The 16,669-nt window shown below is 46.7% G+C and overlaps 1 pseudogene; it reads right to left on the bottom strand.

Moving 5' to 3' along the window:
* The window catches only part of LOC137205529 (Golgi reassembly-stacking protein 2 pseudogene), a 48,690-nt pseudogene extending 32,379 nt beyond the window's left edge, over positions 1-16,311 (bottom strand).
* Positions 16,312-16,669: the final 358 nt, after the last annotated feature.

The following is a 16,669-nucleotide window of genomic DNA, read 5'->3' as shown; positions in this document are numbered from 1 at the left end:
GGTCTTAGAAACAATTTTTTGGATACGACATCAAAAGCACAAGCAACAAAGGCAAAAATAAATAAGCGGAACTATATCAAACTAAAAAGCTTCTGCACAGCAAAAGAAACAATCAACAAAATGAAAAAACAACCTACAGAATGGAAGAAAATATTTGCAAATCATCTATCTGATAAGGAGTTCATATCCAAAATATATAAGGAACTCATACAACTCACAGCAAACAAACAACCTGGTTCAAAAATGGGCAAAGGAACTGAATAGACATTTTCCCAAAGAACACATACAGACAGTCAACAGGTACATACATGAAAATATGCTCAACATAGCTAATCACCAGGGAAATGCAAGTCAAAACCACAATAAGATATCACCTCACTCCTGTTAGGATGGCTATTATCAAAAAGAGACCACATGTGTTGGTGAGGATGTGGAGTAAAGGGAAACTTTGTGCACTGTTGGTGGGAATGTAAGTTGATACAGCCATTATGGACATGAAGGAGTATGAAGGTTCCTCAAAAAATTAAAAATAGAACTACCATATGATCCAGCAATCCCACTTCTGGGCATATATCCAAAGGAAATGAAATCAAAATTTCAAAGAGATATCGGCACTCCCATGTTCATGACAGCATTAGTCACAATAACAAGATATGGAAACAACCTGAGGGTCCATCTACAAACAAATAGATAAAGAAGATGTGGTACATATATATATGGAATATTATTTAAGAAAGAAGGAAATCCCACCACTTGCAACAATATAGATGGACCTCGACAGATTATGCTAGGTAGAATGAGTCAGACAGAGAAAGACAAATCCTGCATGATATCACTTTATGTGGAATCTTAAAAAAACTGAACTCATAGGAAGAGAGAGTAGAATGGTAGTGCCAGGGTGGGAGGGTGGGGGAAATGGGGAAATGTCAGTGAAAGGGTACAAACCTCCAGTTATAAGATAAGTTAGTTCTGGGGATCTAATGTACAGCATGGTGACTATAGTTAACAATACTGCATTGTATACTTGAAAGTTTCTGAGAGTAGATCTTCATGTTCTGACCACAGAAAAAGAAATGATAATTACGTTAAGCAATGGAGATGTTAATTAACTCTATGGTGGTAATCACGCGGCACATTTTGCACCTTAAATTTACGCAATGTGGTAGACAAATTATATCTCAATAAAGCTGGGGGGGGAAAGAATTCCAGGGCCAGAGGCCCCATGGGATCCTGGGAAAGAATGTTAAGTAAATAGCTAGCAGTAACTTCCTGTAGCTGGGCTGCCCTGCCCAGTGCAGGTTGCTGAAGAGGGTGATGAAAGCGGCCTGTGATCTAATGGAGAAGAACAAAATCGGTGACAATACCAGCCCAGAGTGAAGGGACAGCAGTGAGGCCACATCAACACATGGCAGTTGGCTGCCCAGACTACTGGCCCTGAGGCCCAGAACTTCCTGAGACTTTTGGCCACAGAGACGTGAACACACCTTGTCCCTTTGCTGCAAGCCTCTTGCAGCCATATGGGTCCTTCTTCCCTCCCCACACACATGCCCACGCCTTTTATTGTTGGTTAAATTTTAAGTTTTTTTTAAATTGTGAAACATTTAAAAAAACTATGAAACTATGAAACCTTGTCCCGTGCCCAAGTTCTCGAGCACATATGCTTGAATTGTACAATTATACAATTTATAATTATACAATTATAAATATATGTATTTATATATTTATATATTTTATTTTATATATTTATATATAAAATAAATATAAATAAATAAAATATAAATAAATAAATAAAATATAAATAAATAAAATAAAATATATTTTATATATTTATAATTTATAATTATACAATTATAAATATATGTATTTATATATTTATATGTATAAATATATGTATTTTGTATACAATTATACAAAATAATTGTACAATTATTTTTTAAACTTCCTTTGCCCATCTCATGACTCCACTCAGATTCCCTATTCATTCTCTTCCACTGTGTGATCATATGGGGCTGCTCACAGGAACTTTACTGGCCCAGTATTTCCACGTCTTTCCATGATCATACTGTAATAGAAAAATTATTTCCATTTCTTTCCATGATCATACTGTAATAGAAAGATTATTTTGGTGTCGTAGGCAACCAAGTTTAGTGTCTGCATTCTTATCCTGATGATAAACCTAGTGCTGACCGGTACAGTCTACAAGAGCGTATAAACCATGCTAAGCTTCAGTGGGTTGAAATACGCAAGGACAAAACGAGGGCCTCCCATTTTCTCTTTCCAAGATATGGCTTTCGGAGGCTTTTTTTGTACTTTGGGTTTTGGGGGGGAAATGGAGGAGATGTTGTTGGCTTTTGTTATTTTGTTTGTTGGTTGGGTGGTTGGTTGGTTGGTTGGCGGCAACCCATCTTCCTCAGTTTAAGTCTACTTATTTTTAAATCTGAACACGAGCACAAATAGATTGTATTATCAGTATTACTCCCACTCTTTTTCATAATGGTTATTCTTTCACTGTGGCTTCTATTTTTTCTTTTTATGTCTTTAATCATGTCAACATCCCTATAGTTATGGTCTCTTTCAGACTGCTTTTCTGTGATCTCAAGGTGGGGATTGCTGACACTCCTGCTTGCTGCATCTGCAAATTCTTGTTCATGGTAGATCTTTCCATAAGGTATTTTGCAAATTTTTGCTGAAAGATCATCTTTAACTCAGCTTGAGTTTTCAATGGAAAACTCCTGGGACCAGAGTGACTTTTCATCTGTGTCCGCATGTGTCCTAACAGTAACATAACCAGGACCACTCTTTACATGCATTTTTAAATCTAGGATGTCCCCAATTCATAGACAGCGTACATTGTCTCCAGAACCTCTCAAAGCGGAAGCTTGGGATTTCACTTTTTCACAGAAGGCTTTAATTTTTTTCACCCAGAATCCAGGCAGAAGCAAACTTTCTTGGCATCTTCCTTAATCAACGACTGGATTTTTTTTCCTAGTCCTCCTTTCTTGGAGAGTTCAGCCCTGCAAGCCCCCCACCTTTTTCTTCCTTGTGTAGGCCTCTGGCTGGCACTGGCCCAAGGCCTTCACTCTCATCTCTGCATGGGCCCCACTCCAGTCTAATAAGAACACAGACAGATACACTCACACCCCTCGCTAGCTAGGGCACCACTCACCACTTCCGGCTGTTTCTCCATTACCTCTTCAGTTCCAGCAACTGGACTAATTTGCTTTTCATTTTATCCCGCATTTCTATGTGCTTGTAATAGGAAAGATTCCACATTTGTCCACTCCTCCCAGGTCTCCTTTTCCTTTACAGAGGCCCTCGAAAGCAACCAGGGCTTAAAAGAAACAGGACTTCTGGCTCTTACAGGAGTCTGTGTGTTCAAGGTCAATCTTGCCTGCAGAAAGTACCTCCAGCATTTGGTCAGAATCTTTTTGAGAAGAAGTGACTGGGCTTGTCTGATTACTGACTGGACAATTTCTGCTTAACAACCACCTTTCTGTCCTTGAACTAGAATGAAATCAGAAGGCTTATTCCCTGCCAATTTCAGAAGGTGAGATCACCCTGACAGAGTCCTTGGGGAGACATGAAGTCAGGAATCTTTTACAAAAGAAATACATGTGGCAGTGAGACTTGATGAAGGATCGTCTCCTTGAGAAACAGACCCAGTGGGGTCTCTTTGTTGTTGTTGCTTGGGAAAGGAGGCTTCCCGGGTTTTTGTTTTTATTTTTTAAAGAAAAATAGCGGGACTTCCCTTGTGGCACAGTGGTTAAGAATCCGCCTGCCAATGCAGGGGACACGGGTTGGAGTCCTGGTCCGGGAAGATCCCACATGCCGCGGAGCCACTAAGCCCGTGTGCCACAACTACCGAGCCTGCGCGCTAGAGCCTGCGTGCCCACGTGCCTAGAGCCCGTGCTCCACAAGAGAAGCCACCGCAATGAGAAGCCCGCGCACTGCAGCGAAGAGCAGCCCCTGCTCGCCGCAACTAGAGAAAGCCTGCGTGCAGCAACGAAGACCCAACGCAGCCAAAAATAAATAAAATAAAATAAAATTATATTTAAAAAGACCCAACGCAGCCAAAAATAAAGTTAATAAATTAGTTTTTTTCAAAAAAGAAAAATAACAATAAGTCAGGGAACCTGGCCATTTATGGAGGGAACACATACCTTCATGGGTCAGCAGGCTGAAGGGTCACAGCTGAGCACTGACAGTGTTCAGGATTGGTGTGGGCAGTCGAGGGGAAAGGTCGGCAAGTATCTCATGGAAAACAGAGCCCAGATTTTCAAGCCCGTGACAGAGACAAACCCTTTACAAACATTCCAAGTGATGGCTTTCTTCACTGAGGCGCGCCACTGGGCACCACGCCTATGTAGCCAGGCTTGAGAATAATCAACTCAATGCTAAGCAGGTAGAAATCTCCCTAATAGAATATCTGGCCTTTAGACTTACTGACATCTTCTTTCTGTGGCATTTCCTCTGCTTCTGTTCTTCAGAGCTTAGTGCCCTTCTCAGAGTCAGAACTGGCTCCAGGGAAAAGTTTGAGTAACGCGTCAGCCACACCTTAGTGTGAATTGAACCCAATGTCTTATCCATCCAGGGATGTTGTCTCTTGAAAATTATAATCTCAGCGAGATACAGATTTGCCTGAAATGATACGGAGCGGAGTGAGGATTCCAACAAGATACTCCAACTCCGAATCCCGAGCTCTTTCCAGACCTCACCACTGTGCTTTAGGAAGAGGCCGGAGCCTCTTCTCTGGGCTTTGAGGCTTTCTCTGCCTAAGGTACAGTAGCTCTGGGCAGGCGTTGGTGATGAACACGCCCAGGTTCTATTTTTACCACCTCAGCCTCTGAATAGATGTCTCCACCAGTCAGATCTGCCTGTTGGGGTCATAAAAATAATCATAATGATGAGAAATCTCACTCTTTTTCTCCACCTCATGGCGAAGTATCTTTGGGGAGCAATTAGTTAATTCCCTGTTATCCCTTAGGAAGCTTTCATCGTCCCAGAAAAGTAACCAAAGGAATTTTCCTGAAACAATTTTCATTCGCATCAATCCAAAGCCCAACGCACAAAACTCTTTCGAGGGTGTTAATCTCATTAAGAGCATCTTATATAAAGTTGCTTGAACACCAACCACAATTTTTGTGAAGGGTGAGTCTATAGGCCCATATTTGTACAATGTGGCCCCCTTGTCCTTGCCAGAGCTACCTGAAACACCAGTGGAGACCGGGCCCAGGAGAAACCAACCCATTAGTCGGGCTGAGCCAATCAGATTCTCCCTTTCTAAAGGGGGTAAGAGAGAGGTAGGCACTGGCTCTGTAATTCCAGACCAGGCAGGATTTGTGCCACGGCGAGCTGAGCCAAATGCGAGATGTAGACGGACGTCCACAGAGCTGAGAAGCAGGTGGTGCACCCTCATCCTGAGAGCCACAGCCGGCAAGCAGACCTGATGAGGACACCATGCTGGATCAGAGGAGGGAGCGGGGAGAAATCCCGAAAGACGAGTAATTACCCCACAAAGGCCAGAGACCCCACAATGACAGTGCATTTAGTGTTGAATGCTGCCGCAGAAGCCACTGTGAGGGGAGAGAGAACGGACCGGTGCACTGAGCGTGGCCCACGTGGTGAGCACAGAATGTGGAAAAGGCCTCCTGGCTGCTGCCCCTCCTTTCATTGTTCTCCAGATGTTTCTGGTTTCCCTCCTTACAGCAGCTTTTTCTAAACTTCTCTCCCCACCCCCCGCCCCTTCATTTTCAGGTAGAGACCAACCTCCTCTGTCAGGAAGAAGATCAAAGCCTCCAAGGGGAGGTGTGTCAATGTCCCCTCACTCCACAAACTCCCCGTTTCATCACCCACCCATCCCTTCTTCCTTATCCGTTACAAAGGAAACATGTCTCCTCCTTTATGAAGCTGAGTCTTCGATGTCCTGTGGATCCTGAGGCCTCGGACTGCTGCGATCCCTCCATGCATCATTTATTCGCTCTTTTGCATTTTCAATCTCTCCTTGTCTGACAGCACCTGCCTATTTGCCTGTAAATGTGCTCCAGGTTCTCCAGCCCTAAAATCACCTTCCTCAACCCCAGCCCTTCCTCCAGCTACTGCCCTGCTTCCCTCACTCTCTTCAAAGCCAAGCTTCTCGAAGGAGTCCCCTACATACAAACAAGTTTGGTTCCGAGAGCCCTTTCGTTAAGTCCAGTGACGTTAGCCTAGGTACCCAACGAACACCGTAATAGGTTTATAATACTTTTCACACAAATAATACATAAAAAACAAACACAAAAAATAAAGAAAACATTTTTAATCTTACAGTACAGTACCCTGAAAAGTACAGTAGTACAGGAAAACAGCTGGCATCCAGGGGCTGGCATCAGTGAAGAGGCAAGAAGAGTTACTGACTGGAGGAGGGAGAGGAGGGGGGAGATGGTAGAGCTGAAGGATCGTCAGCCATAGGAGATGAGGGCAAGATGCAGTTTCACTCACGCCTGACGTGGATGGCACAGGTTCTGGTTCCTTGCTGGATTCAGTTCTATCTACTCCCTTGAATAAACGATCCAGTGATGTCTGGGTAGTAGCTCTTTTCTTCTTGTCAGAGATGACACGGTAGCACTGGATTGCATTCTGAACGGCTGCTGCAACCTTCATGTACCGTTCTACGTTCAGGTCCTGTGCCTCAAAAACTCACAGTGCCTAACAGTGCCCTAATAGTGCCACCTCACATAAAGAAAATCCCCTCGCCATTTCCTGCATCATAAATCTCTTTGGGTCTTCAGTTACTTCTTCTTCCCCCACTTTTGTTTCCATCATGATCGCTTGGCGTTTCTTAGCAGTACCAGCTACCTCACCGCTGCTTCTACACTTGCTTCCAAACAGCCTGGGCTTGAAATAAAGACACTGTACTACTGTACTCTATACTGTACAGTAAAGTACACAAAAGCACAACCACTTGTAGAGGATACACGCACCTGACGATGTACGCCAGACACGTGAACTAACTTACATGACTGGACATGCAAAGGCACGTTGGCATCTTTGAAAGTTTGCAACGTGAAGGTTCGCAGGTAGGGGAATTGCTGTACTCTATACTTCATCCAGTTTCATTCCATCCTCGACTCACCCTCCCCAGCATCTTTGGGAAATGGCTCCGGGGAAACAAGGAGAGCTCTCAACTGTGAAATGTTACATCCTGGTCCCAGTCTCCCTCATAGAACATCCAGCGCTGTCGCCCATCCCCTCTCTATTGGTCGTGGTTCAAACGGAACGCAAATGGCGCGCACCAGCTTAGGGGCTTTTGCCAAACCACCCTACACCGCTGTAAATTCACAAGGAACGGTGCAGAATGCTGGGGCCAGCAACAGAAGAGCTACCAGAACCAGTGGGAGCTGCGGGACCGCGGGCCTGCGGTGGAGGGTAAGGGCGAGGGAACACACACCGCTCACCTGCCTCCTCCCCTCACCCCCCCCAGTGCACCCCATTGGTTGAACCCAACCAGAGTCCAGAAAGCAACAGAACTGTTGCTGCAGGGCGACCGTCTCCTCCCAGGAGACGAATGGGAGTGGGCTGGGGGGACAGAGGACCCAGCTCTGCCCCTTCTCCTCCTGACTTTCTTCTCGCCCGGTTTCTGTCACCCAACCCTGCTGGCTGTTCTCCTAACATTTTGACCACACTTGTCGGGGTCATCACTGGTCTCCCTTATTCTCTTCTTAAACGTCTCGTATTAGACCCTATGCCCGATTACTTTTGCTCTTCCCAAACTCTGTCTCTCCCTCCTTTAGCAACTTTGTTTCCCCCAAGGTGTCCACGACAACCCCCAAGATGATGGAGATCTGAGTCCTCAACTCTGACCTCTCACTGACCTCTTGCTGACTTGCATTGAACTCTGACCCCCACTAGTCATCACCACACAATTTCCCCCAGGAAGCATCTGTGCCTCAAACACAACACATTCAAAGCAAAACTCATTCTCTTCTCCCTCAGGCTCCTGGCCATGCTCCCCTCTTCGTTAACCACAGGTACCCCTGACTCTGTTTGCTTTTCAGTCTTTCTCCTCAAAGGGTGGTGCAAATCCTGCCATGTGGCCATACGGACATCCCTGGGAGCACAGGACAAACACAGAATGTCAGGCCCCACCCAGACCCACTGAATCAGAATCTGTGTTTTAACGAGATCCCCAGGTGGTCCCCATACACAGTAAAATTTGGAAGTGCTGGTTTACAGCATATATCACAACCATTCTTCTTTCCAGGGAACATCGTATTAACATGTATCAGACTTTCAGGCTTGATATTAAAACAGAAGGAAGGAAACTCGGCAGCAAACAGCAACCCTGTAGACCTCCCCCTACCGCCCATTCACTGCTTTGGACTTTTTCTTAGAGGAAGTTGCCTTAAGGAGGATTGTATGCATATATATTTCGTATTGTTTTAAGAAATCTTTACTGGTCCCCTCAGTCTTTCTTGCCTATCCTTGGAGGGCTCTGAAAAGCACTCATATCATCCTTTATGTGAAAAAAAAAAAAAGGGATGAGGAGAGAATTGGGGTATTCAAATGAGAATCCCACCAGTCTGGAAAAGTCCCAGCTGACGTTTCCCACGGACTCCATGTAGAATCCATGACATGCAGGTCGATCTCATCAGGATTTTTCTCTCTCTGAGCCTGTTTCTTCATCTATAAAATGGGGAGATAACAGTAACTCCTTTATAATGTTTCTTTAAGGATTAAAAGTGGCAAAATATGTGAAATATGCCCTCCAAATGGAGCGTTCAATGTTCATTGAATGAAGAAAGGACATCATTTAATGTACGGAGTCTTAGTTTACTCAAATGGAAAATGAAGACTATAATACCAAATTCATCAAATGTGGGTTCCCCGGCTCTCTCTATCATGCCTCCACCAGTCCCCACACACCTGCACAAACATGTATCTCTACATGCATGTACACATCCACATGCATGCACCTATGCAGGCACATGCTCTCACGCACATACACACATGCACGTGTGTACTCGCACACACTCGCATACACACGTGTACACACATAACCACCAGCAGGAACTCTGGCCAATTTCCCCCATGTCTCCTCTGCAGTCGCCTCCTCTCCAGATTCCCTCACGGGGATGGGGACAACTACAGAGCCTCCGCCTGCCTACCCGCTGCTATCCCGGCCCCTCCAGCCCTCCCTCCTCACCAGGCACAGTGATCATTATAAAATCCAAGGCTGATTGCTTCACTCCTGCTCGAAACCCTCATACTATAGGCAGGCCAAACTCACCACGCATCCCTCGACACACTGTGAAGTTCCGTCCCGCTGGTCCGTCTCACACATTACGCCTCCTCTACTGAAAATCGTCTTCCCCAAGTAACTGGTTCCTGTTTGTCAAAACTCAGCTTAAGCATGGGCTCTTCTCACTTTCCCCGATGCCTCCTGCCAGAGACAGCCCCTCCTCAAGGTTCTCAGCACCCAGGCGGATGCAAACCTCTGATGTCCCCTCTTCTTCCCCTTAGGCTGCAAGTGCTCCTCCAGGGCGAGGACCTGCCGTATCTGACCTTGCATTTTCACTGTCCACCACCCCAAAGCGTGGGGCACAGCAGATGTAGACGCTGGTTATAAGTGCTGGTTGAAGAAGAAGGTGAGGAATACTGTCCCTCAGCCCAGCCCAGCCCCCAGACTCATCTGCAGTCACAGGATCCCCAGTGCTCACAGGAGACACGAGGCTCCACCAGAAAGACCACACCGCCTCCTGTTTTGAGGGGCAAATCAAGGCACCAGGACACGTTCAGCCTTGTCTTTTGAGTTAGAGCTGCAGAGCTGAGGAGGGAATCCACAGCATGAGCCTTGCGGGGGGCCAATCCCTCTGTCAGCTCCACCCCCGCCCAGGATCCTGGTCAGCACCTGAGCTGCGCCGTCGAAGGGCGACCGTTGAACAATGACCAAACTCCTCCCTGCGGTTCCCGCGCACAGTTTCCTTGGGCTTCCTTCAAAGCAGAAAAACAATTGTTCTTTCCAAAAGAAGGGAATGCTGGGGAGGAGAAGGTTTCTTGCCCAGAAGTAAAGATCCAGATACCCTTTGCCTAACTGGAGAGATTTCTCAAGACTGGGCACCACCACGCAGGCAGCACACCCCACCGCCCAAGGGGAGCAGGTCTGACGAGAGGCCCTGAGTGCGAAGGACAAGGTCATAAGTGTGAAGTGAGCAGAGTGGGGATTGAGTGACAGCAGGTTCCGCCCACACCACCACTGCGGTCCTCTCCATCCCCTTCCAAACTCCATCTGTGCAAATGCCATAGACACCAACATAAAATTTACATTTATTGAGCGAAGTCTTGCCATGCATGGACAGGCACTGTTCAAGGAGCTTGGGAGCCTCCAAATATAAGATCTGACCAGGCTTCTGACCTCAAGTATCAACGAGCTCTACCCTGGGCTGGGTACCACGGCGGGTGTGAAAGAACTGGACAACAGTTCTTGCCCTGGAGAAGAAGGTTACATCTCGTTGGAGCCAGGGCATAAAGCCCACATGCAGGAAATAAAGAACCCCATGAGGCAGGATGTACCCATAAGCTCAGCTGGGTGGCACAGACAGTAGCTGCTCTTAAACTTAAGTGAAGAAAGAGAAAGAGCTGTGTGGACAGAAATCCTGGGGAAGGTTCATGGAGGGGCACCTGGCAGGATGGATAGGCGAGGTGAGGAGGGCATTGCAGATGGGGAACAGCACACGCAAAGGCACAGAATATGATTCGTCGTCCTGGTGCCTCTGTAGCAAAGACATGGATTTCTGCTCGTTATGTTGGTTGTGCCTTATGTTGACTGATGGTTCACTTTGAAATCAGCCCTGATTTCAGTCTGGGTGGGTTAAGTCATCCTCCTTGCCCAGCCGTGTAAACAAAACTGCAGAGCAAAGCCAAACCACAGAGAGTTAGTCAGACAAGGAGAGGAGAAGCAGCCTTGAGAACCAGCGCTCTCTCCTTCCTAAAAGACCAGGGAGGAAGCCTGGGCCTTCCACCACCCTGTCTGCAATCTCGTCATCTTTGCTTAAAAACACTGAAATCAACCCGAGTGGAAAAGACAGCTGCAAAGGCGTGGAGAGCTGCTCAGAGATTTGTCAGTTTATTTATCCACCTCCTAGCCTTTGACTGATTCAACTGACGGTCGAAGTTCCCTGCAAGACAACATACGCTCAGAGGAAAGAGAACTCTGTAGTGGGCAGCTTCCAAAATGTCTCCCAATGACCCCCTGCCCCCCAATGCTCCTGTAGCCTCCTCCCCTTGAATGTGGGCTGGACCTAGTGACAGACTCCTAATTAGGAGAATAGAGTCAAAAGGGATGGGCTGTCATTTCCAAATTAGATCTGAGACTGTGACTTCCGTCTAGCTCACTCTTTCTGTCTCTCTGGCTTGTCTAGCTTGCTCACCCTGATGAATCAGCTACCATGTTGTGAGCTGCACCCCACAGAGAGAACCATATGGCCAGGAACTGAGGGTGGCCTCTGGGCAATGGCCATCAACCAGCTGAATCCTGCTAACAACACTGACTTGGGAGAGGATCCTGCCGTGGTGGGGGGAGGGGAGCCTAGAATGACGGTGGCCCCGGCTGAAACCCTAATGGCCGCTTAGGAGCCGGAGGACCCAGGCAAGCCTTTCCTGAGCCACAGAAACTGGGAGATAATAAATATTGTTTTGAGTCCTTAAGTTTGGGGTTATTTGTTACACAGCAATAGATAACAAATACACTCTCCAGTTAGGCTTCCAGGAATTAAAAACAAGACCATATCTGTACCTGAGCTGACACCCATGCCTGATACAGCCAGAAATGCCCCCCGAATATAAATGTGCCCCCATTGTCACTCTTAATTACCATTTCCCCCAAATGGTTTTCAGATCATTCAACTTGAGAATTACTTTCATGTGTGTGTGTAGAAATTCCAGGCGAAGCAGAAGTCCTTAACATTATGCCGGACTCTCTCATATGTCGACAGACACCGCAAGTCCCCTTGGGGAAAATCTTTCTTCTCACAGGAGTCAGTGGGCCTCCCGTTTGCAAAGTAGTCCCCGCGGCTTTAGGCTGGGGTCACAGTCAACGTATTTAACCGCAGGTCTGGGCATAAGAGCTGACCAGGACAGAAGCTGACTGACCCATCATGTCAGAGGTCAGCCCCAGCCCCGTGGAAAGGGTGTGCCAGACCTCTGGGAGACTGGACAAGGGGTTCACCTCTCTGACAGCCCATGATAGGCAGCATTCTGGAAAGAGGCAGCACTGTGTGTCAAAGGAGAGCCGAGACACTTGTCCTAAACCTGGCAGCGTGGACTGGATGGTCTTCTCTGAAGATCCTATCAGGAAAAGACACCAAGAACTCCAAGGAGGAACTCGCCAGCAGGAAAAGAGGAAGGAGTTGCTTGTTTGTTGGAAGGGAGGTAACCTGGGTTGGCCCCAAGGAGCCAAGCGTTACCAAGGAGGTTGGTTCCCATGGGCCCGTGGCTGAGGCTGGAACCTCTCCAGACATTCCTGTCCTGGTGCCGTGTGAAGCTCTGCGGGCCAGTGGCTGAGCTAGCGTATGTGATTTCAAAGGGCTGAGAGCCCCATGTGGGACTTCATGAGTTCAGTTCTGAGCATAAAATGTTGGAGGTGAGGTGGGCTTCCCTGGTGGCGCAGTGGTTGAGAGTCCGCCTGCCAATGCTGGGGAAACGGGTTCGTGCCCCGGTCCAGGAAGATCCCACATGCCGTGGAGTGGCTGGGCCCGTGAGCCATGGCCGCTGAGCCTGTGCGTCCGGAGCCTGTGCTCCACAGCAGGAGAGGCCCACGTACCGCAAAAAAAAAAAAAAAAAAAATTGGAGGTGAGGTACCCAAATGAAAATGTCTAGCGCCTAAATAAACGGGTCTTTTCAAAGGAGCTCAAAACTGAAGATAAGGATTTTTTTATGGTGGTAAGATATACATAACATAAAATTTACCCTTTTAACCATTTTTAAGTGGACGGTCAGTAGCATTATGTATACGTTCACCACATTATTGTCTAACCACCCCCATCATCTATCTCCAAGATTCTTTTCATCTTGCAAAACTGAAATGCTGTACCTATTAAGCAATAACTCCCCCCTCTTCCCTCCCCCCCAGCCCCTGGTAACCTCAATTCTCCTTTCTGTCGGTATGAATTTGCCTATTCTGAGATCCTCATGTAAATGGAATCATAAAAATATTTGTCCTTTCGTGTCCGGCTCATTTCACTTAGAATAATGTCTTCAAGGTTTATTCATGTTGTAGCATGATCAGAACTTCATTCCTTTTTAAGATATACTACCATGCCATTGCACATCTATACCACATTTTTTTATCCATTCATCTGTCATCTGTCAATGGACATTTGGGTTACTTCCACCTTTTTGGCTATTGTGAATAATGGTGCTATGGGCGTGGGTGTACAAATATCTATCTGAGTGCCTGTTTTCAATTCCTTTGGTTGTATACCTAGATGGAATTGCTGGATCATATGGTAATACCATGTTTAACTTTTTTAGGAACTGCCATACTGTTTTCCACAAGCGAGGCACCATTTTGCATTCCTACCAGCAATGCACAAGGTTTCCAATTTCTTCACAACCTCACCAACACTTGCTTTCCGTTGTTTCTTTGTTTTTCATGGTAACCATTCTAATGTGTGTGAGGTAGTATCTCGTTGTGGTTTAGATTTGCATTTCCCTGATCATTAGTGATGTTTAGCATTGTCCCATGTGCTTATTGGCCATTTGTATAGAAGATACAGTTTTCTGAATTGTCAGCAGATACGCGCTGAAGTCATGGGTGGCACCCGCTGCTCCTTTCCCATCCAGTATCCATCTTCTCCTTCATTCTTAATACTCCCAGCTTTGTTCACATCTGCGTTGTGTACAGCTAGATCATTCACTTCCCATGACACTCTCCTGGTTACAAGAGGCCATGGGATCCGGTTCTGAAATTGGAGCGCTCTGGAGACTCCCGAGTTAGCTTTCATGAAATGTGACAGACTTAGCATCCTCCTTTTGCCTTTTGCCGTATTCCATCCTCCTTCCTCCTGCCTGGAATGTAGTTGTGCTGCCAGAAGATGTGGCAGCCATCTTGCACCATAGGGAAAAAAGCCACACACTAAGGCTGGCAAAGCAGATCTACAAAAGGAGCACAGACAGCCCTGGACCGACAGCCTGCCCCCAAACTCCCTGTTACATGAGAAAGATAAGCCTCTTGCTTATATCGGCCACCATTTGCTGGGTTTCTGTTACATACAGCCAAGCACAATCTTAGCTGACTTATCATAGGAGCAGATCTGCTCAGATGAGTGTATAGAGAAAAGAATAAAAGAGAGTAGTGTCCTGGGAAACGCTGAGAGGTGACAGAAGGCAGCAGGGGAATCATTCAGAGCAGGGACTAACTGAGAGTGACTAAATGAATGTAGAAAACATGAGGTTATGGTATCAGATGAATGAAGCAAAGAGAGCATTCAGGACAGAAGGTCGACACGTTAGAAGCTGAAGAAACATCCAGTAAGAAAAGCACTGGAAAGCATGGATTCAACAAAAACGAGTCTTAGAGACCTGTTGGGGAGAGTCATATTGCCTGGGTTGAGGAGTGGATAGGAATCAGGAGGAGAAAGAGAGTGTGAGGAAATGGGGGGAGCTGTGGTGCTAACAAGGAGAGCACAGCACGTGCGGCCCAAGGAGGTATTTTTACAGATGAGAAGCACGAGAAAGGCTGACAGTCGGAACCAGAAGAGAGGCAGAGACTGACAATTTGGAAGAGAGGGCATAATGCTAACTGTCTCCTTTTGGCCAGTAGTAGAATCCTCCAGCTGTTAACTGGGCACTGGGTCACCCAGCACTGCCTGTATTTCCCTGCCTCCCATCCTCCCATAGGTTTGGTCGTCTGACTAATTTGGGCCAGTGCTACATCAGCAAAAGTTAGGTGTTAAATGTCTGGGTTATTTCCTTCAAGATGCTTGCTGTGGACACACTCTCTCCTTCCCTGATGGCTAGGAGATTGCAGCAGCTGCTTTGGACCTGGAGAAGGATGTCACTTACAGAGGTTGGCAGATCGGCTCACTGGCCTGGGTTCCCAGATGACCTTGGAGAGTGGAGCCCTCTACCTGCCCTAACTGCCCACCTACCTTTGGAACAGGATGTGAGGAGTGAAAACTCTTCCATCTTATTTAAACCACTGTATTCAGGACTCTTTCTTAAAGCAGCCTAGCTTATCTAATACCGATGGGAGCCAGAACAGTGGTGCTGAAAAGCCTTCAGTCTACAAGTTCATAAGGCCATGTAAAAATAAAGTTTGGTTTATACATTTAAACGCACTCAGTTTATTGGTTGCCTTTTATTTTGAGATTACATCCTTCCTAATTTTTTTTTTTTTTTTTTCCGGTACATGGGCCTCTCACTGTTGTGGCCTCTCCCATTGCGGAGCACGGGCTCCGGACTAAGTTTTGTTATATTAAAATGTCCTTCCTCTTAAGCAGATCAAAGGTTGCATGGGGCCCATATTCGGAGGGGATTGGCTGCAAAGGAGCATAGGAAACCTTTTAGGACAAGGAAGCCATTCCATATCTGGATTATGGAAGTGAGTTTAGGATTATAAGAATTCCTCAAATTTTAAATGGATGGACTTTATTGTATGTAAATAACACTGTAATAAAAATTAAAAATGATTCTTGTTGTTTTTTTTTAAGGGACAATGTAGCTTTTAATGAATTAACAATGTTGGTTGGGATGACCTTGCAGAATAAAACGACCTTCGAGTAATTCAAATTTAGACCAACTAGTCAAATGCTCTATCACCTATTGTAAAATGATCTTTCTTTTATAAAAACAATGGGAGTCAAAATTGGTTGTCATTTTTCAAGACTTACTTTGTAAACTAAGAAGGTGGCAACCTTACGTGGATGCCCAAATTTTTTTCAAATTTTTCAGAGCTAAGAAATTGACGAGTCTGAGAGCCCCTGTAGTCCTTCTCTATAGCTGCGTAATAAATTACCCCCCCAAATTTAGCAAAGTAATAAACATTTGTTATTTCACAGTTCCTGCGAGCTGGGGATCTAGCCAGGTTTAGCTGGGTCCTCTGGCTTAGGGTCTCTCACGAGGTTGCAGTCAAGGTGTCGGCCAGGACTACGGTCTCACCCAAAGGCTGGACTGAGGGAGGCTTCACCGCCAGGCTCACTCACTGGTTCTCGGCAGGATTCGGTGCTTCACAGGCCGCTGGACTGAGGACGGCAGTCCCCTGTTGGCTGTTGTCCCAAGGCCCCCCTCAGTTCCTTGCTTCATGGGCCTTTGCACGGGCCAGCTCCCGACCGACATGGCAGCCGGCTTCCAGAAGAGCGAGCAAGTGGAGAAGCAGGAGAGGGCAAGCGAGACAGAACCAGAGTTGTCAGAGGCTGCTTTCCACGGCCACCTGTCTGAACACAGGCGAGCTGGCTTGGCGCGGCAGCCAGCCTTCTCCAGGGGGACAGGAGAAAAGGAGAAGCTGGGAGCTACCACGCCTACCTGTGGAATGTTGATGGAAGCCGGGGGGTAGGGGACTGCTGGATCTATTTTCTCCCCAAATTAGGACAGCTGCCGAGAAGGGGGGCAGGTGGTCGAGCAGGAGGTTTGAGGGGACTTGAGAACTTTGAAATAGCGGGTGTGGGCGACAGGGTCCAGACGGAGCGCAGAAACC

Source organism: Pseudorca crassidens, chromosome 14 (genome assembly GCF_039906515.1).
Source record: "Pseudorca crassidens isolate mPseCra1 chromosome 14, mPseCra1.hap1, whole genome shotgun sequence".
Lineage (NCBI taxonomy): Eukaryota > Metazoa > Chordata > Mammalia > Artiodactyla > Delphinidae > Pseudorca > Pseudorca crassidens.
This window is presented reverse-complemented; position numbering and strand designations above follow the sequence as displayed.